This window comes from Sorex fumeus, unplaced genomic scaffold (assembly GCF_029834395.1).
Source record: "Sorex fumeus unplaced genomic scaffold, SorFum_2.1 ptg000037l, whole genome shotgun sequence".
In the NCBI taxonomy this organism is placed as follows: domain Eukaryota; kingdom Metazoa; phylum Chordata; class Mammalia; order Eulipotyphla; family Soricidae; genus Sorex; species Sorex fumeus.
The window spans coordinates 75,840,059-75,866,164 of NW_026606094.1; the positions used below are offsets into that span (position 1 = coordinate 75,840,059).

The 26,106-nt window shown below is 39.7% G+C and overlaps 1 protein-coding gene and 1 pseudogene across 1 annotated transcript in view; both read left to right on the forward strand.

The window, feature by feature from the left end:
- Positions 1-26,106, forward strand: part of BMPER (BMP binding endothelial regulator) — a 320,091-nt gene that overhangs the window by 53,784 nt on the left and 240,201 nt on the right. The window lies entirely within an intron of this gene.
- LOC130027942 (uncharacterized) lies at positions 15,275-15,471 on the forward strand (annotated as a pseudogene).

The following is a 26,106-nucleotide window of genomic DNA, read 5'->3' on the forward strand; positions in this document are numbered from 1 at the left end:
TCCACTGAGGTTTTCAATTTGGCTACCAGGTTTTTCAGGTCCGACATTTCCGATTGCATTTTCCTCATTTCTGCCTTCAAATCCTCTTGTCTTTTATTGGCATTGGTTTCCATTGTTTCTTTTAGTTCCCTAAGCATCCTGAGTAGCTCCATTCTGAATTCCTTGTCAGAGAGGTTGTCTAACGCTATAGTACTGTTGGTGTCTTCTGGGCTAGCCTCGTGAATAAAAAAGTTTGGTGGGCTTTTGTGTTGCTTTACCATTGTGACCAGTGTGGTTTGGTCCTTCACACTCGCTGCTACTGTTCTGGTTGAGTGAGGTGAGACTGCCAGGAGCCGTTCAGCTTTGTTGCTGCTAGATGCCCCTCTTTTACCTTTCTGAGTCTGACCTTCTTCTCAATCAGGCGTTATTCTTTGTTTTATAACTGACATTGAGTGAAACTTTTGGAGGAGTTGCTATTTACTACTGAGCTTGTATAGCTATTTTCAAACAGAACTTTTGTTGGAAATGGAGTAGGCGTGTGGGATTTTGTTGAATTGTAGTAGAAGAGGTGAGAAATTTGTGGTTGGTATTAGGTGACAAGTTGTTGAAAAGGATGAAAGGATGAGGGTCCAAATTACTTGGAGTGAGTGATATACCTGCAGCCGCGTAAGCGGCGGTCCACCTGGAAGCAGGCCACGCCCACTTTAGGAGGCCACGCCCCCTTCTTAGAGGCCACGCCCCTAGCCAGTCCGAGGCCACTCCCTCCCAGGATCCTGAATGGGGGGGGGCCGGTGGGCTGCTGGGCGCGCCAGAGCTGGACCTGCGCTGGGGGCTGGGGTCCGCGCTGTCCTCCGGCGGGGCTCGGTGGGAGTGCTGTGTGTCTGGGGTCAGGGGCGGGGCTCCGCTGGGCTCCTCCAACCCACCTGGATGGGGGGGGGCCGGTGGGCTGCTGGGCGCCGGTCCCGGAGCTGGACGAGCTGTCCTCCCGCGGGGCTTGCTGGGCCGACTTTTGCTTTTATGATATAAGGTGCGGCATAGAAATGGCATCAGCATTGGTTTTGCAGCAGCCCTGGAGAGGCAGTGCAGCCCCCAGCAGTGGGAGAGTCTTGCTGAGCATCTTCCTCAGAATGACTTTATAAATGGCTTGTGTTCACCAGAACTTTTTTTCCTTTGCTGTTCTGGGAGTGCCTTTTTGTCAGTTTTGTTATTATTTGATCACTTCTCTTTGGTCTGGGAACACTGAACTTTTTTCCAATTTAAACTAATGGCAATAACTTTGTTTTATGCCATTTTTGGCTTGCAAAATGTTTCACGGTATCACTGCCCTTTCTGGTACCAGAGAAACCTGTGTACTGTGACCTGGATGAAACCATAGAGAAAGCCCAATAACTGCACTGAGTTTCCCTTGGATATTGTATCTTGTTTGCTTGTTTTTCCTCTTACCTCTGGGAAGCATAGGTGTAAGTGGTGTGTCTTAAAATCACAGTCACCTTTGAAAATGCGGATATCCAGGTCTTGCTTAATAGTAATCATAACCATTGCTATCACCACCACCAAGACCTTAGAATTTTCACAATTTAATGATTAGATTATAGCACCATTTTACTGATTAAGAAGTGGTGACACAGTGAGGTATGGTGACTTGCCCAAGGTCACAGATCTGTCAGGAATGGGCATGAGGGATAATAGACTGTGGTGTCATGTCTGTATCTACAGGAACAAGTTCTTAACACATTATTCTTTCTCTGAAAGGAGTTGAAGTTGAAACCCACTGCTGCCTGATAAAGGAAGGAAAGGAAGAATGGGTCTTCTTGATGAAAGGAGAACTCCATCTTTTAGGACACTTGATTCTTATCTGCTCTAGTTAACATATTTTGGTTGTGAGGAATCTCTTTGCCACATATAACTGTGCAGGCTTGATTTTTCTTAATCCTTTATTGTCTTCCTATTTCAAAAAATTATCATTAGAATAAAATAAAATAGATAACAGCCAAGAAAATAGAGCTCAACTGTTGAAGAGGTTATGGTGCTTAACCAAGTGCCCCCGTTCTTCAGTTCTATAAATCAGCAGGTGTCAGAGATGGGAACGGACAAGCCTTGTCAGTTGTTGTGACTGTTTTTTCCCTTCTAACTTTCCTTTTTTCCTTCTTCCCTGCCTTAGCATTATTCCTTTTTAATTTCAACTTAATTTTGAGAAATGCATAATAATTAGCTTCATTGATGCATGATTACTCTAAAGAATTTAAAAATAAAGTGGAACTATTCTTTGACAGTTTTTTAAGGCAATTTGGACCTTTGCAGAAGAAACAACTGACACTGAGGATTTAGACCAGGTCAAAGATCAGTCTTCAGTATGTGGTGGGGCTAGGGTGAGGGAGTGAGTTAGGGAAGGGAGTACTAAGACAAAGGGGGAGGCGAAAAGTGCCTGACCTCAAGATGTTTGGGGTTTGTGAGGGAAACCGGAGACGTTGGTGGAGGGTAGTGGGCACTGATGAAGGGAATGGTGTTGGACCAATATATGATTGAAACTCAACTGTAAATAACTTTGTAACTATGTTATTCATGGTGATTCAATAACAATAATAGTAAAAAGATCAATAGTAGTCAGGACAATATCTAAAGTCTAAAGATAAGGACACTTTTCCTTCTGTTTGCCCTTTCTTCAAAAGTCTAATCCTTACTTAATATTTTCAGAATATACAGTGTGCCTCAGTGGACCAACCCAGAAGGCGATTTTATTGTTCTTTCTGGCACCCTCACAAAATGATTCTTATGATATCGCATTAAGACAAGATGGGTTCTTTGAAGAGAGGAGCTTGCAGGGCTGGAGTGGTAGCATAGTGGGCAGAACATTTGTCTTGCACGTGGCCGGGTTTGATTCCCAGCATCCCATATGGTTCCCAGAGCACCACCAGGAATAATTCCTGAGTGCATAAGCCAGGAGTAACCCCTGTGCATTGCTTGGTATGACCCAAAAAGAAAAAGAGAGAGACAGAGAGAGAGAGAGAGAGACAGAGAGAGAGAGAGGAGCTTTCCACCCTCCAGCCTGCTGACAATAAAGTTCTTTCTTGACCAGTCCCCCCAAACCCCCTAAAAGTAGACAAGAGAAGGAAATTTGGATTCTATGAAATGCCCATATTATATTATGTTTACACCTATATTTTATTCTATGCATATTATTTCACTTGGGGGTCATTTTTGTAGTGTTCCTGGATCATTAAATTTGATGTGCAGTCTAATTTCGCACTTATAAATAACGATAGAAATTAATATTCATTGCACGCATGTTCGTGACATGCTCATTCTTCAGAAGAGTCATTTCCATTCTTTGGAGCTCATCTCCTTCCTGCAGCATCACACCCTTGTGGAAGCTTGCTCTATCTGTTAAACTCCTTTCGCTGGCTTGGATAGTGGAAGCTGCTGCGCTTACCAGGAGCCATTACCCTGAGGCTTGGGAAGTCTGTGGGTTTTGTCTTTCCTCTTGTGTTGTTGAAACCTGCAGGTTTGAGTAGCGATTTGTCTGGATGATTTTAAGAACTTCAGCTCCATCTCTCACCTTCATTGAGTGCCTGAGAAACTTGTTTTCCCACAGTGTTGGAGAGCTGGTCTGTTGGCTTCTTCTCACAATGGTGAGGTAATTTCTGCCTTTACTCTGACATATAAGGAAATGGAAAGCCCAGAGAAGTTAAGTCATTCATTCTCCAAAAGTCAGTGGTCCAGAGCTGCTATGCCCTCTAGAAGCTTTCTTGGCTCAGGAGGCAGGAGGACACTATCCACCAGTAGAAGGTTTTAAGGGAGGGAAGCAGAATGCAGAGGAAAGGAAGGGCATAGTAAGCAGGAGTTGGGAAGCGTTGGGAAGGTAGGTTTTTAAGAAGATGTAGCACAGCGGCTAGGGCACTTACCTTTCATGCAGCAAACCCGGGTCAACCCTGTTTTGATTCTTCTTCCCCTCTCGGAGAGCTCGGAAAGCTACCGAGAGTATAGCCCCTGCATGGCAAAGCTTAGCAAGCTACCTGTGATGCATTCAATATGCCAAACACAGTAACAAGTCTCACAATGGAGATGTTACTGGTGCCCGATCGAGCAAATTGATGAACAGTGAATGGGAGGACTGTGCTACGGTGCTATAGTATTTTCATAAGCTCTTCAAAGTCAACCACTGTATTAAGAAGATCCTAGGAATAAAGGTCATGGTACTCACTAAGGCTTGGATAGCTCTTAGGTACTATTTGCCACTCATAATCATCTTGGGAAGTCCTTAAAATCTTAGTACTTTGGGTTCACATCAGATGTATTGAATTAGAAAAATAATGTAGGTGAGTGTTCATTTTTTTTTAATTATTGGGAAGGGAAGCAAGTTAAGACAAAAATATAACAATCCTTGCATGAGTTTGAGCTATTTTCTGAAAACAATGTTGATACTAAGATGCAAGTGGTGGGATTGGAGAGATAGTACAGGAGAAAAGACATTTGCCTTGCCTATGGTTTTGGTACCTGTGACCCTGGTTCAAATCCCCAGTACCTCATATGGTACTCTGAGCACAGCCAGGGGACACTCCTGAGCACAGAACCAAGAATAGTCCCCAAGTACCACTGGTGTGAATGCCAAATCAAATAAATGAATAAAAATAAGGTGATGGGCTAGATTTTCTTGAGCAAAGAAATATGAAAGTTCCTATTACCAAAAGGATTCTTGGAAATGTTTTATGTGTGCTTGTACATTTTGTGCATGTGTATTTGTGTCCTTATTTGCCTCCATCACATTGTCACATGTGCCTTCCTTCCATTCATTCACTCATCTAGAATATTTACTGATTCATATGCCAGATATTGATGGATGGCCCAATTTTTACCCATTTGTTTTAGCTTTTAGAATGTGTGAATATTCCTGCAAACAGATATAATTACAATAGTTGTTCCCAATAAAGTATTTTGGTTTACTGTTAAGGTTGTTTTATGAAGCGGGAGGCAGAAAGTACAATGGGTAGGGCACTTGCCTTGCACATGGCTGACCTGGGTTCAGTCCCCAGCACAACATATGGTCCCACAAGCATTGCCAGGAATGATCCCTGAGTGCAGAGCCAGCAGTAAACCTGAGCATTGCTGGGTGTGGCCTATAACCACAAAAAATTAAGAATTTTTTTATGCTAATAATGGGTATACACTTTTACTAATCTAGCCAGCAACTGGACAGAAGATTAATGTAATTTGAAAAAACTCAATATTGTTTGATGAAAACAAGTGAGATCATTGAGAATCAGACAGTTTTGGCAGCTTTTCTATATTTACTTGGACTGGGATTCACCCTTTAGCTTGGGGTTCTTTCATGAACAATAATGTACTTGTTATCTGAATGTATGTTTGTTATTGTGGCTCATAAATGAAAAAGGTATATTTCAAACATTTGCAGGTCCAATTCCATCCTTTATATAGAGTACTAATTATTGTTTGCAATACTATGATGAAGGATTTCAGAAAATAGTCTCTTGTTTGTGAATAGGTTTTATTTTTCACAGTATGCTCTTGTCTTTGATTTCTTTGTGCTTGTCTTATTTTCCTATGGACCCCATCTTGTGATCCCATTTTTAATAGTTTAAATTTTATATTTGATTTCTGAAAAGATTCAATGCTGCCTAATAAAATGAGAGAAAATAGACAAAATATAAATATTGGCAAACTAATTTCTTTAAAATCAGGCCAACCCTCCTAGGTCAGATAAATAAGATTTAGGGAAGGAAGCACACATGGAGAATTTTAGAGGGCTTGGGTTCATTTATATAAGCAAATTACTTTATCAGAAACTATGAATAGTGATAAAAGATTGAGCATTATTGGGACAAAGAGATATTCCAGCATGTAGAGTTCTTGCCAGGTTCGATCCCCAACTCCCCTATATGGTCCCCCAAACCCCCCCAGGAATAATTCTGAATGTAGAGCCAGGATGAAACCTTGAGCACTGCTGGGTGTGACCCCAAAATAAAAACAACAACAAAGACTGAGCATTGTTATTTCTTATAACTTCCCTACAAAGCAATAACCTACCCAGGGGACCATCTGCTTCTGTCTTTGAGAACAAGCTCGGAGAGTACTGTATCTTAGAGGGCACTACCATGTGGCTGTTTGGAGGGAGCCAGACACACTTACAGGAAAGGACGTTCCCCACAACCCCCAACACTTTAAAAATACGCCCCCCCATGCTGACAGAGTAAATTGTCCCATTGTTGAAATCTTTCAAGATGGAAAGACTGAGTTAGCTATGTTTTTGTCAGTTTGGTTGCATGCTTTTGACTGACCAGACTTTTGGCAGTTGTAACTGTGCATTGTCTGTTGCCAGACAAAAGAGTGTCTCTTTTTCTCAATCTCTGCATTCCTTTCTTTTAGACTTGACCAAATTCTTTGGAAGTAATGACGTCAGATAGACCAGAATGTAGTTGGCCCCAGAATTTACATCTCATGAAAGGAATTAATAAGTTTTCAGGTTAATGCTGTTGGACATGTCTGTAGAACAACACTGTGAATTAGATGTAAGGGAACTATAGGTTTTTGGAGGGATTGCATTCCCCAAGTGGTGTTCAGGAGACTTGGGGGCCTCTCCCTGAGATTTTTGGCCCAACCAGGCTCAGTATGAGGGCCCAGAGGTACTGGGAATCATCCATGACAATCTGTCGGTGCTCTGGGTGTCCCCAGGATTGTATCCAAGATGATTGGGGGACCCATGGTTCTCAGACTCAAACTGAGGTTGACCAAATGCAAGAAAAAGCTTTAGCACATCTTCTACCTCCCTACTCCCTATAAAGAATAGTTTGGAATAAAAGTAAGTCCCTGTAGGTAGGTTTTGTGTGTGCATGCATATATGTGTGATGTTTTCACAATGTAGAGTTTCTTTGAGCCCCACTGTTGGATGTCTCAGTGTGGACACTAATCTAGCAATAATGTGGCACTTAATACATCTCCAGGAGTTGCATTGCTCTGGAAAGTACTCCTACCCCTAAACTCCACAATTGTGGTGCCACTACTATTTTCATGATGGTTTTGAGCTTGAGAAAGTATTCTTGTATTTTTTGATGACAGTTGCTAGATATGGGCTGCCAGCATCTATATTTTTTAATCTATGCAGTATAACTAATTTTATCTACTGAGTCAGAAAACTTTGAGTGGGGGTGGTTAATGTTTTTAAAAACAAGAAACAAAACAAAGTTAAAAAAACTAGAGCTGTTTCTTTTTGGCTCACTTTTACTAACTGAAAAAATATGTAGAAAACATTAAATTTCATAGATTGGCTTTATATAATGTAAACCAGGCTATTTTGGCATTTGAATAAAAATTATCCTATTTGTTTAAAAAGATCTTGCTAACATTAACATCATACTGTACAAAAATCTGTTTTTGTTGTCAAAACTAGTAAAATAAAAAAAAACTGACAACTTGAAACACAGATCAATTTTCCCTGTCAAATTTGTACAAACTCATTTATTCATGCACTGCACTGTGTAGCACTGTCCTTCCGTTGTTAATCGATTTGCTCGAGCAGGCACCAGTAATGACTCCATTGTGAGACTTGTTACTGTTTTTGGCATATCAAATATGCCAAGGGGAGCTTGCCAGGCTCTGCCATGTGGGCGCGGTACTCTCAGTAGCTTGCTGGGCTCTGAGAAGGAAGGAGGAATCAAACCCGGGTCGGCTGCGTGCAAGGCAAATGCCCTACCCGCTGTGTTATCACTCCAGCCCCATTTATTCATATCTCTGTTTTTTAGATTTTTGGAATTTTTGAAGACATTTTAAGTGGAGAGTCTATAGTTGCCTTTCAGTTATGAAATTGTATTTCCAGGGGTTGACCATAGACCTGGACTTTATCTGTTTAAAAGTGGCCACTCTCATCTCCAGTGCCCAGGAGTGCCCAGAGTCAGCGCAACTCTGACCATGAAGTAGGGCTGTGGGTTTGGTGTTTGAATATTGAGACAGGACTTTGGGCTGGCGGTGCTTGGACCACACCACTGCTACTGCAGTGCCAGGGATGGAACTCTGGGCCTTGCACAGCTGAGACACATGCTTTACCCTGTGAGCCCTCTCCAGGCCCCTGTTATGATTCTATAAGTGGACAAATGGAGAAAGATCCTGATTTCTAAGCCCTGCAGTCTGCTGTGAGTCTGGTTCCATGTCAGCAGCGGCCATCGTCTGCTGGCTGCCAGAGCTGCCTTCTGTAGCTGACGCTGGTGACTTTTTTTACTGATGCCTGCCTAGTTCTAACAGGTGCTGGGGAGAAAGCACAAGCATAAGAACTGTCAGGTCCGCACAGCTGGACAGAGACTGTTGGGGGTCAGCGGCCCCCACCAATCAAAACCCAAACATTATCACAGGAGAGACAATGGCTGAGCATATTGATTGTTTCATTTCCACAGGTTTAGAGTGTGGCTGTGGTCAAGATCAGCACAGACTGGGGTCTCACCTGAAGGAGACCATGGTCTCACTTTACCATGAAGAGACATGACATAAAGTCAGCATTCACTAGCAAATGTGTTTTCTGTAACTCTAGAATGGCTCTTCAAGGCCAACAGAGACATTCTCTCTGCTCTCTCATCTCATCTTAAAAGTTTACATATTATTAGGCCAGGGCCCCTCTGATTTATCTCCCCTTTGAAAGTCACAAACTCAGCCATCTCTCCTTTGCTGTGTGACATAACCTGATCATGAATGGAGCACCCACTGCAGTTCTCAATCATGTTCACACAGAGTCAGAGGGTTACACATGATCACTATGTCTGGGAGTGGTAGGAAATCTGATGCTCCACCTCAGGATCCCACCAACTCTAGGATTCACAGCAGGTAGAAGCTTCTGTAGAGGATGGTGAGTCACTAGAAACACCTTTCAAACTAGCACAGGCAATGCTCACCCTTGGCTGTCTCCTTCCTCCTGGAGTGGGGTGGCCATCGAGGTCTGGCTCCTGCTTGTTCCCATAGTCTCTTTTTGTTCTGCATCCTATAGGTTGGAGGCTTTCTTTTTAAAAAAAAATTTTATTAGTGAATCACCATGGAATACAGTTACAGATTTACAAACTTTTGTGCTTGTGTTTCAGTCATACAATGCTTGAGTACCCATCCCTCCAGCAGTGCCCATTCTCCACCATTGATGATCTCAGTATTCCTCCCACTTCTCCACCTCATCCCCTTCACCCCACCCATCTTTGTGGCAGGGCATTCCTTTTTTTCTCTCTCTACTTTTGGGTGTTGTGGTCTGCAATAGAGGTATTGAGAGGCCATCATGTTCGATTTATGGTCTACTTTCAGCACGCATCTCCCATCCCAAGGGGGTTAGAGGCTTCCTTTTGAGTTTCTCAGAATCCTGTGCCAACTTCCTCCTTGCGTCTTACACATTCTGTTTATTTCTTCTGCTTGTACTACTCTTCCACCTTCTAACATCTAGTTAACTCTGACCAGTTTTTTTTAATAAATAACTGTGATTTACAAAGTTTTTGATAGTTGAGTTTTAGGCACAAAATATTTCAATACCAGTACCACTACCAGGGTCAACCACCCTCCACCAGTGTTCCCATAGTCCTTCCTTACTCCAAAGTCCTTCCTTACTCACTGCCCCATCCCTGCCTGTCAACTTGAGCAGCACATTATAGAGTTTCAGTATTTATAGCTTAGATCTCATATTTTCAGTGTTGTTGAGTTTGTGTTTTGTATATTTGGATATAACGCTAACCCATTTCTCCAGTATAACTGAAACCCTGATGCCTGTTAACCCATTACTTCCAGTTCTCTTCTTCCCTCCTTGAGTTCTTTCCTTCTCTGTCCTCCTCTCTAAGCACTGGGGTCAAGGGTGATCTTGGCATCCCTCCTTTACTTTACAAGTATATTTCCTCAAATAGTATTCTATATACCAGAGACAAGTGAGATTACCCTGTGCTTGTCTTCTTCTGGCTTACTTCACTCGATATGCTATCATCCAGTTTCAACCAGGTTGCAGAAAATTGCATGATTTCATTGTTCCTTATAGCTGCATAGTATTCCATTGTTTGTATATATACCACATCTTCATAATCCATTCATCTGTCATTGAACATCTAAGTTGATTCCATATCTTAGCTGCTGGTGTGCATATGTCCTTTTGAGTGTTTTTATGTCCTGAGAAGACTCCATACTATTGAGAACTGTTATGAGAACTCTCCATACTGTTTTCTATAGGGGTTGTACCAGACATTATTGCCACCAGCAGTGGATGAGAGTTCCTTTGTTACCACATCCCAGCCAATACAGATTGTTTGTACTATTTTTGATATGTACCATTCTTACTGCTGTGAGACGTATCTCATAGTCATCTTGATTTAGATTTCTCTGATGATAAGTGATGCTGAGTTTTTTTATTTGCCTCCTAGCCATACACCTTCTTCCTCTGAGAAGTGTCTGTTCATTTCCTCTCCTCATTTTTATAGGGTTTAAAATTTTTTGTTGTTGTTGATCTTAGTGAGTACTTTCATATATTGAATATCTTTAAGGTTCTATAGATCCTTTCTTTTCCTCTCATTTTTAGGACATCATTCTTGGCCTCCGTGGTTGCTTGCAAGATCTAAGTATTTCTTCTTAACAATAGTCACAATTGTGATTGAGCATTTTGATCTTCTCTGACTCCAACTAAGATGGAGAATTTATGAGAGGAGGGAATACTGTATCTTCAACTGTGGTTACTGTGCCCCTCACAGAGTAGTGGCCTACTGGATATTTACTGGAAAGGGGCAAGTCAGAGAAAGGCAGAGAAATTAGAAGCAAACTCCAGTCTTCCTAGTTCAGTATGTTTCTCATGATGTCAGCTGCATAGTTTGTGTATTATCACTGAGCCATATTCCTCTGAACACATCTTAAGTCCTTTTGGATTTCTGCAGGGCTTAAAAGGGTTGAGCAAGAGTTATATGCATGGTGCTTCAAATTTTTTTTAAAAGGAGAGAATAAGAATGAATCCATGGTATTAAAAATGTTTGAATGTCTATAAACCTGTCCTAGACTCTTGGTGCTCTACTCTTCCTTCAATGAATTCCATAGAAATCAAATTTTTTATGTTATCTGGCATTACTCAGGATTACTCCTGACTCTGCACATAGGAAATCACTCCTGGCAGGGCTTGGGGGACCTTATAGGGTGCTAAGGATTGAACCCAGTTCAGATATGTGCAAGGCAAGCACCATATCCACTATACTATCCCTTCATCCCCATATTCAGTCAAACCTTTTATAAACCACCAAGTTTATTTTTATTTGTGGTGGCTGTAGTGTTCTTTAGTACTAATGGACTTAGTGACAAACTAAACTAGAAGTTTTAGCACATCTTTCATTTCACTCTGAAGTAACCAAATAATATGCATTTTTGACTTCAGGTTTCTTAGTTACCATCCTTTGATGTGATTCTCAACTTCCTTTGATGACACCCAGTATAATTCACCTTTGATTTGACTATGACTGTTATCAGCTGCTCTTTTAAACTGTTTTGTGTATTATCACTGCTTACAACTTTCCCATTGTGAAGAGCAACTGCTTGGTATTTAAAGTTATTTTCACTGTCCTGTCTATATTTCACAACAGGAATGAATTTACAATGATGCTTATTATATCAAAAAGTCTTGGATTGAAACAACCTTAACTCCTCTGGGCCTTCAAATGACTTTGCTCTTTAAAGGCAGTGAAATTATGAAATGAAGGGCTTGGTATTCCAGCTTGGTATCAGGAAATAAATGATATCTGCTAACTTCTAGGATCCTTAATTTGCTACTTTAATTTGGCAACTCAGAAATTGAAAACATCTTTCTATGGGTGACATATATCATTTTATGGAGATGTGAGTGTATCTCTGTCACTTTATCATTTAAAAAAATGACCATCCTTCTGAAATGGTAACAACTTTTATTGAACTTTGATTGGAAAATACTCTCTAGTCTTTCAGAAGTTAATATATATTTATTTGACCTTTTAACCGATCAATTTGCAATACTGTTAATTATGGTTTCCTGTGTTCATGCACACACATATTTAAAGATGATAGGTTCTAGGTCCTTTTGTGAAGAATATCATCTTGAGCACTAATTCTTATTTCTCTTAGACATTTTTCAGCTAGAGAGATGGCCATTGCAGAATATTGAGGCAATAATGATAGTAAACCAAGTGCATTGTTATGACCATGAACTTGAGTTACTCCTTTGCTTAAATGAGCCTATTTACATTAGACTCAGTTAATTATGTTTTCACTAGCTTGGTGGATAAAGAGCTGAAGATGTTATCTACAGACATGCTTGGGCACTGACTGGCTGGTGTTTAGCATATGAGACTACTTAAGAATGTCTGTGCATTCTCTGAAGCATATCTGAGAGATCAGATTTTTAAATGTACCATGTTTTTGATATTAGAGTTTATCATCATCAAAAGGTTACACACACAAGAGTAACACTTTCAGTTCTCTAGAGGTAAGGTCTCCTTGAAGCACTAAATGCAAAGACCAAGGAGGTATTTCCAAGCTTCTGTACCTGTGCCTTGGGGGTTTGAGGGTTGTGGACTGTAGAATAGTCATATAGACTTGCAGTCATATAAGAAGGAAGAGAGCAAGTCTAGATGGTGTTAGATGTGGAATCAATTCTCAACTCTGTCAGTTCTAGTTACTTGACCTTGGTCATGCCACTTCTTCTGAGTCTTAGTGTCCTTTTCTATGAGGTACAGGAATGGTACCAAGTAAGTATCCTCTTTCATAAAAATGCAAGTGTCCTTGACATGTTCCATAGAACTGCCAAGGATGCTTCTTTATTATTCAGATACCCAGAACCACTCAGACCATGTGAATCATAATTGTTAAAAAAATGAGTCATAGGCATTTGTATTCTTTCTGTTTTATTGTGGTAAACTGTACATAGCACAATATTTGCTATTTCAAAATGTACAGTACGGTGGCATTAAATGCATTAGTTTTTTTTGATGTTTCACCACTGTTGATCTGCAGAACTTTTTCATTATCCAAACAAACTGTCTTCAATAAGCAATTAACTCCCTCTCCTTCCTCCAGCCTTTGTAGTAAATATTTAACTCTCTATTTCTGTGAATTTACCTAGACTAGTTCACATTACATTTATTCTCGTTATGTTTGGCTTAGTTCACTTTTGGTAATGTCTTCAAGATTCATTCATGTTGTAGCATGGATTGTAATTTCATTCCTTTTCTAAGGCCAAATAATGTTCCACTGTAAGCATGGCACCTACCTTTCTCCATCCATCCATCCACCCATCCATCCATCCATCCATCCATCCATTTATGAACATTAAGTTATTTCCATTGGGCATCATTAGACTTTTCTAGCTTGCAGGTGGTTATGATGTTCAACATGTTTGATGGTTACTAGAAAGAATGTTCCCCTGGTAAAATTATGAGCTTATAGATACGAGGCATAGGAGGAGAAGGACCAAAAGAACTGTTACCAGTGAGATGTCAACATTTATTAGGTATATAGAATGAACAGTTTCATCTATGATGACCATATGTTACTTTAAACTCCAATCAAATGTTTGTGACCTGCTGTTAGAAAGAAACAAGATTTAACATACCCAAATACCCTCTAATTTTAAAAATTAATAATTATATATGCAGTGGTTTGCTGGAATGTGTGCCTCTCTTCCTGCTGTTTGGTAACATCATAGGGAGGCTTTGCAGTACACTTGTTGCAAATGAAACACACTATAGAACTTAGGCTCTTCTCTCTTACTGAGCTGCTGTTAAACATTAGCACTAAACAAATGATCATTTTCCAGGTGTTCCATAGTTTTTCCTTTTTAAAACAAATAACACTCATGAAATAAGTGTAATGAATCAAATCTAAGTCTTTCATGACAAACGAAAATCCAGAAATCTCTGATTGTCTCAGGTTTAGGACATGGTGACTGGTAGCTCAGAGTTCCCACAACCCACACCTCCTTCATCTCTATGCAGGAAATGAAGGAGACCCATCTGTCCTTAGAAGGTTCCTCTCATTCTTTCACACTGATCAGTGACTTCTTTGCTTCTCAGGCATTTACAGTCTTTCTGATAGCTTCTGTCTGCGTGTAAAGATCTTTTTCAATTTTTCCTACTTTTAGCATGGGTGACTGTTATTTCATCTCTTGTCTTTTTTATAGGACAAAAGGTGCCTCCAAGAGTTACTTAGGGACCTCAAAGTCACTCCTAGTGATGTTTGCCCCCCAGGTATTGTCCTGATAATTCATTGCTTGGGCTAGAGGTGTAGTGTTTGACTTGGTAATGCTTGGGGGATTCCTTCTAGGCCACACCTGACAGTATTCAGTTCTAGAGTCACATCTCGCAGTATTCAGCACTAGAGGCACACCTGGCAGTATTCAGTATTAGGGCCACATCTGGCAATACTCAGGACCATACACATGCTAGGTATGCTCTGATACTTGATCTGTCTCTCTGGTCCTAAACTTTTCTCTTTAATGCCTTCATCAAACTTTTGTTTGTAACATAGCTAAATACTTCCTCTGATTTCATGGCATGAGGTGGAAAGCGGGGAGTTCTGTCTTAATACTGCCAGGCATGGCCTAGAACTGAATACTCTCTTATACGCACATACACAGACACATACACACACATGAACACACATCTATCTATCTATCTATCTATCTATCTATCTATCTATCTATCTATCCATGAACACAGAGTTCTAAAACCATCGCAGTAAAGTGAAACTCAGTAGCTTACATTTTCTCAAAACAAAGTCCAGTCAAATAAAAACAAGAAGGGCTGCAGGAATCTGCCTTTTTCTAGATACTGGGGTCCCTTTGGTCCTTGATCTACTTGTATACAAATGTTTTCCAAAATCTACTTCGCAAGCAAAGGCAGTCTTCTTTGACTAATGTGTCTATCAAATATGATTTTTCTGTATAATGAGTTTTGAAGATAATATAAAAAGGTATACACCCAATTATGGATAATCTGTCACTGTCACTGTCACTGTCCTCCTGTTGTTCATTGATTTGCTCAAGTGGGCACAGTAACATTGTGAGACTTGTTGTTACTGTGTTTGGCATATCAAATACGTCATGGGTAGCTTGCCAGGCTTTGCCATGCGGGCGAAATACTCTCTGTCGCTTACTGGGCTCTCTGAGAGGGGCGGAGGAATTGAAGGTGTAGGAATCAAACTCGGGTTGGCCTGTTTGGCCTCGTGCAAGGCAAACACAAACACCCTACCCGCTGTGCTATCGCTCCAGCCCGGATAATCTGTAGACATAGAAAAATTTGTTCTAAAGTTTATAGTAAAAAGGCAAAGAACCTAGACTATTCTTTTTGGGATCACTACTAGAGAAGTTTCTCTGGTTGTGTAGAACACCTGAAGCCAAGAGGAGCCAGAGCATCCTCTGCCAGGTGTGAAGCTGGCTTCAGGTGTTGTTCTTGCAACTGTCTTTTAGTATTGATGTTGGTTCTTCTCTCCCGTGGAAGAGTTAGAGGGAGAGGATGCAGTCTGGATGCTTTCTGAAAAACAAAAGACAAAATACCTAGAATAGAAAACAGAATTATGTGAGATTCACAAATAAGTAAATCTCTCAGAAGAGAGCAACATGAGGACAACATGCCGCAGATATGCCTCTAGACCCCGCAGCAGGTTGTCTCATCAAGTACAACCTAGAAGGGGGGTTGAGTTCCCCCACCCACCCCAAAGAGCCTCAGCAGCTGAAAATCTTCAGAACTCAATCGCCACCATGCTCACGGCTGATCTCTGTGGGTGAATCTGCTAAAAACAAAACAAAACAAAACAAAAAAAGAACAAAAAAAAAAGGCATGCCAGATGTGTGACCAAAATCTCTATAGGCTTGCACAGAGTCGGGACTGGGCGACCTCCCCTGATCTCTCTGTGCTTCTGGTAGCTTGGCAGGCATGCCCATGAACTGCCACTTTCACCATATAATCTCATTAACTGACCCAGAGAATCACAAATAAATCTCTCTAAAGAGATCAATATGAAAGCTCAAGATCCCCAAATCACCAAGTTAAAAAAATTAAATTAAACTCAGCTGTATCACCATATTTAAAATTTTAGAATCCTTGGAGTGATATCTCATACTTTATACCACTGATGTACTAAGACAAGGTCTTAATGGTGCCAGGGTGAAATACATCAATCTTCACATACTTTCCTCTCAGTAACCTTTTTGGAATAATTTTTAGTGGATTATTCATAACAAGCAATACAAAATAAATTATTTATGTCCTGCTTTAGAAGCAGGTTTTGGGGGGTCAGGGTAGAAGTATTCAAAATATGGTGGGAAGATATAATGGTGGATTGGTGTTGCAATATTAAATATAATAAATTATCGTGGACATTATAAAAATAAAATTAAAAAATTATGTAAAACAAGAATAAAGAAGGAAGAATAAGTCTATCCTATTTCCAGCTTATAATTTTGCTAGAGTATTAAAATCAGTTCATTGATTTAAAGAAGGCCTTTGATTCTGTTGAGACGGAAGCGGTCATGGAAGCCCTAGCCAATCAGGGCGTACAAACTCAATACATCAAGATCCTTCGTGAGCTCTATTGCGGATTCACTACCAAGATCTCACCATTCTACAAAGAAGTAATCATCCATATCAAGAGAGGGGTTCGGCAGGTGATACCATTTCACCAAAACTCTTCAGTGCCACCCTTGAGAACATCGTGCGATGACTGGAATGGGAAAGCATGGGAGTGAAGATAGATAGTCGGCAACTACACCACCTCCGCTTTGCTGATGACATCATTCTAATAACACCAAACATCAGCCAAGCGGCACAAATGCTGAACGACTTTGACCGTGAATGTGGAAAGGTCGGACTACAGCTGAATCTTAAGAAGACAATGTTTATGAGAAACAGCCTTGTTCCTGATGCTCCATTCGCTCTCAACGGAACCACCATCTCCGAATGCAACAGTTATATATACCTAGGTCGAGAAATCAACATGATGAATGACCTGGCACCTGAGTTGCGCAGGAGGAAGAGAGCGGCTTGGAATGCCTTTAAGAACGTTGAAGAAATAACTAAAAGGGCAAAGAACCTCCAGCTATGAGCACATCTCTTTGATTCCACTGTTCTTCCTGCATTAACATATGCCTCAGAGACCTGGACCCTACGAAAACAGGATGAGAACGCTATTCGGGTCTCTCAAAGAGGAATCGAAAGAGCTATGCTTGGAATATCACGATTCACTCAAATGAGAGATAGAATCCGGAGTTCTGATCTTCGTCAACACTCAAGAATCAGGGACGCTGTCTCATTTGCCAAGACATCAAAAATCAGATGGGCTGGACACGTAATGAGGTTTACAGACAACCGCTGGACTAGAGCCATTACTGATTGGATTCCACGGGACATCAAAAGATCACGTGGACGCCCACCTACCAGATGGTCAGACTTCTTCGTCAAGACCCTGAATGATCGGTTTGAGGCTCTGCATGTTCCTAGAACGAACAGATACCATTGGGCTACGCTAGCACGCAACTGGGATGAATGGAGATGTTACTGGCACCTGCTCGAGTAAATCGATGAATAACGGGGATTAAGTGATTAAGTGATTAAAATCAGTGTGGTACTGCTGGAGGGTCAGAGATATAGCTCTACAAAACAGAATGGAGAACTCATACAGGCACTTGCAAATGTGCCCAATTGATTTTTTTATTTTTTTGGCAAGGCGTAGCAAACCCAGGAATTCTCAGGGGTTGTCCTGACTCTGTGCTCAGGACTTACTCCTGCAAGTGCCTGGGAGTCCATATGCAGTGCTGGGGATTAGACCAGGACTGAACAAATGCATGTAAAGTGCCCTATGCACTGTACCATCTCTTCAGCTCTCCAACTGATTTTTGACCAAAGCCATCGAGTGGAAGATTAACCTTTTGAACAACTGATGCTGGGCTTGGATAAAGAAACTATGGTATAAATACATAATGGAATACAATGCAGCCATTAGGTAAAATGATGCCATGAAATTAGCTTAAATGGACAGCCATGGAGAGTATCATGCTGAGTGTAATGAGTCAGAATGAGATGGACAGATACAGAATGGCTGCACTCATTTGTGGGAAATGAAAAATAGTATGAGACTGAATATCTAAGACCAAGAAAAACAGAGAACAGGAAGCTTGCCACAAATTTGTGGGGTGGGGGGGGGGCAAAGGGCAGTAGGGTAAAAAAGGGACCACTATGACTTTAATAGTTAGAAATGATCACTCTGGACAAGAACTGAGTGTTGAAAATAGGTAAAGAGATATACATGATAAACTTTCAGTATCTGTATTATAAACCACAATGCTGAGAGAGGGAGAGAGAGAGAGAGAGAGAGAGAGAGAGAGAGAGAGAGGGAGAGTAAAGGCATAGAGTCTGATGGCATTGGGTGGTTGAGGAGGAAAACTGGTCATGCTGGTGGTGGGAAAATATACACTGGTGAAGAGACAAGTGTCTGATAATATGACTGAAACCCAATCATGTACAACCTTATAAATGTGTTTCACTGTAACTCAAAAATAAAACAAAACACATCCCACCCCCAAGACCAAACCGAGCAAGAAAAGAAATTGTTCAGGGAAACTTCCCCAGGTCAAAATAATGAATACATAAATATAATCTAAAAATCACATATTAAATTACTCAGAATTGTTAAAGCACTGAAAGACATAAAACATGTAGAAAAATTACATAAGGGCAAAATTTTGGTAGTTTGGTTTGGGAAAAAAATTTAGATTTTTCACCAAAAGGAAAAGTTGATAAATTGGACCCCATTAAAAGTAAGTAAGCTATGAAAAGTTGATAAATTGGACCCCATTAAAAGTAAGTAAGCTATGATAAGAAATATTTAGATAAGGGCATTGTTTACCCAGGGCATTATTTCTAGTTCTTGACTTTTTATGAGACATTTGTCTTTGTTTTAAACCTTTTCAAAAGAGTCTGGATACAAGAATACAGGGTGCTGGAGACAGGAGGTAGAGTGCTTGCCTTGCATACGTCCAACCCCAGTTTGAATCCCAATCATGCATATGGTTCCCTGATCAACATCAGGGATCATCCTGAGCACAGGGCCTGGTACGGCCCCCAAAACCACCACACCCCTTTTATAAAGGTCTTGTGGAAAGGGAAAAAATTGATTAGAAATGAGTAAAGTGCATGAAGAGCTATTTTACCAAAGAGTATAAGCAGATGGTAATTAAGCACATCATAAGCTTTTCAACACAATTAACCAGTGGGAGATGTAAATGAAAACCACAATGAGATATCTGTTCTCACTGTCAAGATAGCCAAAAGCATGTTAACACCAAATGCTATGAAAAATGTAGAAAACCTTATATATTGCTGGTGAAAATGTCAAGTGGTTCAGTTCACCCACTCTGAAAATGAGTATGTTAGTTTCTTAAAGAAATAAATATGCACTTACCATGCAGCTCAGAAATTGCTCTCTTGGCCTTTTATCCAGTAAAGTAAAAGCCCGTGTTTACTGACAATCTTGCACACCTATGTTCATAACAGCTGTATTGTAATAGGCAAAATCCTGGAAGCAGTCCAGATGCCCTCCAATGGGTGCATGAGTAAACAGGCTGTCGTGCCGTCCTGCCAGTGGATGGTTTTTCTGATAAGGAGCCAGGAAAGTCATTTTTCTCTGAGGTTTCCACTTACTCTTCATGAGCTTGGCATGAGCCAAGTAGTAAGTAGAATCATCCAGCCCATGTTCTGGACAAAGCAGTTTAACGTCTGTGATGCTGGTTTCTTTCATTTTCAAAAACAAGGGATAATATTATATTGTCTCATGGTTTTTATTTCATGAGAATAAAATCACATAAAAATTATAAATACAATGTATTACCTATAATAATTAAGCAGTTACTTTGATTTTCTTCTCTTTCCTATCCTTGGAGGACTATTTATTTATCATTTATTTTAGGGGTGAGGTCACACCCACCTGTTCTCAAGGCTTCCTTCTAACTCTGCACTCAGGGATCACTCTTGGCACCATATGTAGTGTCATGGATTGAGTATAGGTTGGCTGTGTACCAGGGAAATGCCCTACCTATGGTAATATCTTGTCAGACCCCATGTAATATTTAATAAATTAAATTTTGGAACTCACCTGGGAAGTGATATCTCGATTTTTTGTATCAGAAAACCAGCCTTATATTTTCATAGGAAGATCTTTCTCACCTTGTAATCCTATCTTCATTCTTTCTTAATTTTTACTCCATATGAACTTAGTTTAGCATTTTCTTCTTTGATTGTTGAGAAGCAGTGGGTATTGGCTGTTTGACAGTGGGGTTTCCAGAATAGTCAGGGATGTTGGATGATGTAGAATCCTACCCAAAAAGTGGTTGAAAGATTTCATTAGAACACTGAATATACAAATTCTATATAAAAATATTGATAGGAATATGATATTATTGAATCGAAATATAATCTATAGGGCTCTTCAAATATGTATATGTGAGATTGTGTTACAATTGTAATAGCACCAGTTATTGGCTGCACTATAGTAATAAAAATTATGAGACAGTCTTAAGACACAATTTCATCATCATTCATGATGATGAAATCCATATATATATATAGAAGTCCAAGTCACATGGAAATGACTTTTTTTGGTGGGAAAGAGGAGATTGAGGCCACACCAGTAATGCTCCTCGTTGGAACCACTCCTAGCATTCTGTTGGGGATATGGGATGCTGGGAATCTAACCTGGGTTAGCTGCATGCAAGGAAAACACCCTACTCTCTGAAATATCTCTCTGGTCCTGAAATGACTTCTTTTAATTCAAAGTAAGATAAACTTGCCGGTGATCTGTACTCACATAATACTTTTTTGTATTTTGAATTTTATTCAGAAAACCACTTGAATTTAAGAAATAATATGTCTTTCTCTGATTTCCTTTCCTATGGCTTATTATTTCATTTTGATTATGCATTTAATTCCTATTTTTAAAGCAACGTCAGAACAGGTATGAAAAAGAATGTTGTGAGGTGTGCACAGTACTCCTTTAGAATTCTGTTTGTGAGTTTATTCTTTCTCTTGGGACTGAGGAAATGACTTGGCTATAAAATTTCCATTAGCCAAAAATAAGTAAAATTGCCTTCAGGAGTCATAGTAGGTGCGGCCTTGAAGAGTAATAAAAGTCCATTTTAAATAAACTCCTAAGAATACAACTTAAGCCCTAGAATGGCTAGTCAGATTTTATATTTATCCTTTTGATTGTACTTCCATATGTTTCTGGAGAACATTATCTGAGGAGCAGTTCATTAAAATCATTGTATTGGGTTGGGCTAACTGGCAGTTTGTTGACCAAGTCCGGGAATGGGATGCTGTTCAGGAAGCAGCAAAGTATGGCAGATCTGTCTGCTTCCCTTCCCTGTGTCGTGTAATAAGACTGTACCTCAAAGATCCCAAATCTGTCTTAATGTGACTGTGACAAAATACATGCTAGTATTCCTCTCCCTCCCAAAAAAGACAAGAAGAAACAAGTAGTATAGGGGACCAAAGTGGATTTCAGAAAGAAAAGTCACCTCACTGAAGACAAAGGGAAGAGGGGTCTGTGGCAGTGTTGGCTGCTCCCCTGTAAGGTTGTAGGGCTGGAATGCTCAAGCCCTTTTCTTCCTTATGCTTAACATTTGCCTGCCTGGTTCTTTGGGCAGAGGGCTGGGTAAAGGAAAAGGGAAGAGTGTCAAGAAGTCTTTGTCACCCGAGTTGCTTTGCTTTTTCTACAGGAAGAACATTGAATTTAAACTGGCTCACTTGCTAAGAGAAGATAGGAGGTTCAGGAAATAATTATCTTTTGTATATTCTTGTTTTGTGGTTTGCAGAGTTAGTGACATGTTAGCATTTACTGTTTATAGCACAGTGGTAGGGAGTTTGCCTTGCACACGGCCGGCCCGGCCGACCTGGGTTCGATTCCTCTGCCCCTCTGAGAGAGCCCACAAGCTACCGATAGTATCTCACCCGCATGGCAAATCCTGGCAAGTACCCGTGATGTATTCGATATACCAAACACAGTAACAACAAGTCTCACAATGGAGACATTACTGGGCCTGCTCGACAAATCAGTGAACAACGGGAGGACAGTGCTACAGTGCTACAGTGCCAGTGAAATTAAATAGGGATTAAGTACCTGCTACAAACAAAGTCATGGAATTCATACTCGAAGGCTAAGTGTTTCTGGAGAGAAAGAACACAAGTGTAATCAGAGTCAGAAAGTTTCCAGAAGTCAGAAAGTCTTCTCAAAGCTTTTATGACTCTGACTTAAGCCTTAAGTGAGTAGTCAGTCAGGCAAGAAAGAAAGGCCTGGACCTGTGTGCTATGAGGATAGGGAGGGGGAGAGGGAATGTATGAGATCTGGGGTTTTCGAGAAGAGGCCAACATCTGCAAGATCATGGGATGAGATAGGACCAAACTTGAAAGAATTCTAATCCATCCGTCTGCAGTATAGAGCTTGGGAGCAACAAATAAAAGCGAAAGGGTGAGTCATACAGGGACAGTCCTGGGGCTTTGCATTTGCTAGTAAAGATCAATGGTTTTCAGTCTGGCTATACATTCGATTCTTCCTGCACATTCTTCCTACTTCTAGGAACTCTGCTTCCCCTTGGTGAGGAGAAAGGTTGATGATGCATCACTGTGGACATCTCAGTTCAGCTGAGAACCATCAGTCACTGATAGAGTCAAGTGTGAACATGCACAAACCTTGCTCTTATTTACAGAGCACACAGCAGTGGTGTGCAGGGCAGTGTGTGAAGATGGACCAGAGAAACAGTCAGTGAGTTTGTGCTAAGAGTCCAGGTTAGAAACAACCAACTTTGAGTTGAACTAAGGGTTGGAGGGACTGAAAAGTTAACTGACAGAGAGTATCTAGAAGGTCTGGAGGAAGTGGAACAAGGAAAGTGTGGTCAGCAGACTACAGAAAAGTCTTGTACAGTATAAGTACTTCTTAGCTCTGGACCTTACACAGCAGCTGCATTTAGAGAATGGAGTTGCAATGGCATGGTGGAAATGGAAACCAGTCTTAAGAAGTATTGAATGATTGGGATGGTGGATAACCATAGGGACCTAGGTTGTTTGTTAAATATAAAGGACGAAAGTTAAATATAAAGGTAGTTTGGGGTTCTTTTGAGGCCCAAACTGTTGCCAGTAGCTGTTTTTGGTAACTCAAAATCCAGTTCTCTGCTCTGAGGCTAATGTTGAAAAGCAAAAGGATTATGGTTACAAGAGTGAAACTAGATGGATCTAACGTTTGTTAGTAGGCCAATGCCATTTTTTATGATCCTGATGATTTTTAACAGCTCTTTTAGTAACAATATGATGAAAATATGTGGTACTCTCTTTCCCTTGGGATAATGTGGCCACTGAAAAAGGTCAAAACTAAAAGGAAAAATGAGTTTTATTGCTTAATTATGGATTCAATTTATTTGTGCTTTACCCGTTTCTTTTGCCATATGTTTTCTGATTGGCTTCATTGACTTGGACAAGCTACTATTCAAAATATATATTTAAATGTCAAATTCTTCATCACATGGAAAATCTTTAACATAAAAAGGTGACAAATGCAAGAGGAAAGTATAGCTACTTTCAGATTTTAAATATTTTAGATATAAGGAACAATTTTTGGCTGTGTGATGATTTAAATCAAGGTTTCTCAATCTTGACTCTCTGAACTGGTACATTTTTTGTTGTGCATTGTAGAAGTTATTTATTAATTTGTTTACTTATTAACTTAGCAGTATTATGACCCTCCACCTTCAAGATGCTTATGGCATTCTCAGCCCCAGTTATAATAACCCTAAATAATCCCTATCATTGTCAAAAGTCCCTTCCTCTTGAGCCAGTGAGGGGGCTGGAATGGAGCAAGATCACTGTAGGTAACTATTAACTTAAATACATTATAATGAGTTAATCAGAAAAAAATCACTTATTTCTGCTGTAGTACAGATGGTTTTATTACAGCTTGTGGAATTTCAAAAGCTTTTTATCATCAGAAGAAAATTAATGAATGTTTATGAATCCCACCAAGAAAGTTTATTTTAAAGTATTTAAAGAAAGAGTAAAAGCTACTTTGCTGATTGAATAACTTTACTGATTGGACAACTACTCCTCTACCTCGCCCACTTTCCCACTCTTTATTTAATTTCTGGGTCTTTATCACTTACTTTTTTAAGGACAGTGTTAGTTTGTTCCTGGTCATGAAGTCTTTAATATGAGTAATAATATGAATTAGACAATACCCAATGATATGAGCAGTTTCGATCTGGAAGAGGGTCTCATAGAGGACATGGATCTGGATGTTAGTTTTATACATAGTGCCTTCTAATGTTGAACAAGTTGTTTTATTCTTGGTGTAAATGTTCTCATCTGCAAAAATGAAGAGGATAATCTATATTATGTGTTTGATTCTAGTTCTAAATATATATATATGTATATATTTAACATTGTTTTATTGTTTTCTTTTGTTCCCACAAATGCTTTTCTTATTGAATTGCAACCCAACTATGCTCTTCAGGTAGCTAATGGTCCGTAAATGACAGCTGAAATACAGTGAAATAAGTACAGAAATAAAGAGTGAACAATTAGAAAGTTTTGTTATAATTCCACAAAAATTCCATGTCTGCTACACATAGTAGTTTTAAAATAGATATATTTTCTTAGTCTTTTAGATTACATTTTTCTGATAAGACATTCTTACTATATTTGTAAAAGCATCTATCGGTCCACATGTAATTGAAAGAATGCAAAAAAAAAAACCAAACTTGACTTTCATTTGTGTAATTTGAGAAGCCCTGTCTCTGTGTACAGTGACGTTTCTTTACTTTTCTTTCTGCTCAGAACAATAAGAAATATTTGGTATTTTTTTCCCTGGGGTTTCAATAACAGAAGGTGAGATATTGTCTATCTGTCTTATTAACAGGATATAGTTGGTGACAAATAGAATTTGTTATAAAAATTTTTGCCTTATGGAAAGTAAGAAGAAATTCAGCAGAAAGAAATGACTCTGTATGTTTGTGTTAAGTTGATATTTAAGTCATAGTTCATGAACCCAAAGAGCAGTGAAAATGTCCTCTCTTGAATTATTTTATCCCCAAGATATTTCACACAGTAAATCTCCTAGAAGAAACAGTATACTGAAATGTCCATATCCAGCTGATATTGATGAAGGTAGGTTAAGAAGGAAAGTTATAATGTATATTTGCTAAAGAAATTATTAGAGGTGCTTTCTTTGAGTCTATTCTATTATTCAGACTCAACATTGGGGAAAATATATTATATAAACTCATGCATTGTTGACTTACATGTAAGCAAGAGTGGATATGCCGTGAAAGACTTCCCAGTTTGACTGTATGTTTCCATGTTAAGCTAGGATAGAATACACATCCTTCCCATGGACAGTTGTAGTAGAAAGCATTTCTGGGTCCCCCACACTTGTCCCAATCCGTTTTCTTTCACAGGGGGATGAATTATCCCAAAAAGCTTGGTGCAAAATGCCTGGTGTGGGACAGGCCTTTGGCCTGCCTGCTTCTTCTGTTTGAGTTTTGGGGTGCACTTCCGCCTCCAAAATTAGAAAAACAAGCATTTGCCTGTCATCTTAGCAGCACAAAATCATCCTTTCTTTCAATTTTTTTTAATCTAAAGGATGAAAGGATGAATATATAACATATTTGGGAACTCCGCTGGCCGACTTGGCAGACATTTTCATATTTACTTGGACTCAACATGAATTGGATTTGGTTCCTCTGATTTTCCCACCTCCATCTCTCAGAACAAGTTATTTATTATCCAAGTGAGTCTGTGTTAGTGGATCAGACTTGCATATGGCACGTCTATTGTAAGTGCATTTGTTCGGCAAGATTTATGTTAGCCCAAATTGTTTTATATTGGTTTTCGTTGTTGAAAATTTACTGTACTCATTTTTGGTTTGGCATAAGTATTTTTAGTATGCTAGGAGTCCCTGTGGTTGAACATTTTATCTCTGTAACACTTCATGCAAAGGAAATTAAAAAATACATAGTGAAAGAATTTTTCCTAAAGTGCTTCCAATCAGCTGTGTACTTTAGCAATTTGATTTGTAGGAACTAAGGAGTAGAATATAACTGAGTTATTTTCATTCATAACTTTCTGATAA